Here is a 2,468-nt window from a genome sequence, read left to right as displayed (position 1 = left end):
GTCCTGGAACTCACTTTGTAGACCATGCTGGCCTCGAACTCAGAAATCTGCCTGCCTCTGCCTCCCAAGTGCTGGGATTAAAGGCATGCGCCACCAGTGCACGGCTGAAAGTTTTTCTTTATCACTTGTCTGCTTAATTGGTTTCCTGAGGACGGGTGGCCAAGCCGAGTTTGTCTTTGTGGTTTTGTTTTTGAGATATGAGTCTTTATTTTTTTAAGATTTATTTTATTTATTATATGTAAGTACACTGTAGCTGTCTTAGAGATTTGAGTCTTTCTAAGTAGAGGCACCTATCACAGTGCCTGGCTCTATCATTTTGGTCCTTAAGTACCAGGTGCTGGGGGTGGGAGGCTCTGAACTCCTTCCTGGGTGTTTTTAGCTCAATAAAAATATTATTTTCTATATGGGCTGTCTTCTAATGAACTGTCACAATGTTGAGAATCCACTCAAAAAGTCCATCCTTTAACTTCCAGCCCTTTATCCCCCCACTTGTGCTATTACTTTCTAGATGCCTGTAAGAGTTGAGCCATGTCCAGTTCTCTGGCTTTCCCATCTTGTTCGCTCATTACAGACACTTTGCCTAGCCTGGTTTTGAATCTGCAGTCACCCTGCCTTAGCTGGGACCCGTGCTTCCAAACATAGTTCTTCCTTATAGATGCTAATTTCCATCTCCTCAGAGTCTTGAACTTTAATTTTGTTTTGTTTGTCTTCTCTTTTGGTTTTTTCAAGGCAGGGTTTTTCTGGGTAGCCCTGGCTGTCTTAGAACTCTCTGTAGACCAGGCTGGCCTAATACTTAGAAATCCGCCTGCTTCTGCCTCTTGAGTGCTGGAATTCAAGGCTTAGTGATGTGTACTGCCATGTGCCACGATCTTACATCTTTAAACAGTCCTCTTGTTTATCTCTCACATATGCCAGATATTAACCAATGCCTGCAATGGTTTAAAGATGTTCATCAGCAGGTGTGTGGGTTAGTTTGCATCCTCATTAGTGGCTACTAGTTGGCAACTAGAGAGGCTAAGACAAGAATATCTGGGGACCAAGGCCAGTTTGGGCCAGCCTGCTCGGTGTATTGAGGCCTTGGTTTTTATAAAACCAAGACAAACAAAAATGGTTAACAGATTCCTACTGAATAAATAAATTAGTGAAGCAGGAATCTTAACACAGTACAATGAGTAAAATATCTCCTAGTTCTGATAGAGGTCGTGTAGTCTAGGGGCTAAATCCAGGCCCTTAGACATGTTGGGCATATGCTAAAACATTGAGCTACATGCCTAGGTTCTCTCTCTCTCTCTCTCTCTCTCTCTCTCTCTCTCTCTCTCTCTGTGTGTGTGTGTGTGTGTGTGCGCGCCCGCGCGCGCACGTGTGTGTGTGTGTGTGTGTGTGTGTGTGTGTGTGTGTGCGCGCCCACGCGCGCTGACATGTAGAACTTGCAGTGTTTCTCTTCTCTCGTTCCTATCTCCCAAGCTCCCAAGTGCAAGAATCACTGGCATGAGTGACCATGCCTGGCCTGATGTATGTAGCTACATCAATGTAGCTAAGTCAATGAGGCTGGGAGACTTGAGTAAAACCAACCATTTCTCTACCGGTGTGAGGCTATGCCTTCTGTAAGGTCTGGTTCTGGGGAGCACAGCCCAAGCTGGCTAGGTTCCCAGATTTCTCAGTATCTTGTTTCTTGGTCACTGAGACTTCAAGATAGATTTATCCTCATCCCTATCACTAGAGACCATCTATGGCATGGTGTAGGATTTGCTCAGAGAGATAGGCAACTGCTGCTGTCTCAGAGCCGATTGTCAACTGCGAGCCTTAGACTGGCTTAAAATAATCTGAGCACTGGCCCTTAGTGACCTCATGGGCTTGTGGTGGTGTGGTTGCTTGAGACTTAACTATGGACTGTGTATATTTAGTCCACCCTGAGCTACTTTAGTCCATTGACTAAGTTTAACAGAAGTCTCAAGATAATTTTGTGGTAGTAACAAGGGCAAGGGCTGGTGGAAATGCCATCATACTTCTGTTCTTAGAGACAGAGGCCAGGGCCAATCACAGTGGGCAGTTGGAACCTTCTCAGGGGTTTCCTTTCCTTGGTGGCTAAGCCCCTATTCAACTCTTCTGGTTCCAGTCTAGTATGTATGTAGCCTTATCAGGCTGGCATCAAATCTAGGAAGCCTTAGCTTCCTTTTATTTTATTTTTTAAAGATTTATTTATTATATGTAGGTACCCTGTAGCTGTCTTCAGACATACCAGAAGAGGGAGTCAAATCTGGTTACTGATGGTTGTGAGCCACCATGTGGTTGCTGGGATTTGAACTCAGGACCTTCGGATCAGTGCTCTTACTCATTGAGCCATCTCTCCAGCTCCCTGCCTCAGCTGCTGCTGCTTCTTCTTCTTCTTCTTCTTCTTCTTCTTCTTCTTCTTCTTCTTCTTCTTCTTCTTCTTCTTCTTCTTCTTCTTCTTCTTCTTCTTCTTCTTC

The sequence above is a fragment of the Mus pahari genome, chromosome 20 (genome assembly GCF_900095145.1).
Source record: "Mus pahari chromosome 20, PAHARI_EIJ_v1.1, whole genome shotgun sequence".
Lineage (NCBI taxonomy): Eukaryota > Metazoa > Chordata > Mammalia > Rodentia > Muridae > Mus > Mus pahari.
The sequence above is the reverse complement of the archived record's forward strand: the minus strand, read 5'-3'. Positions refer to the sequence as shown.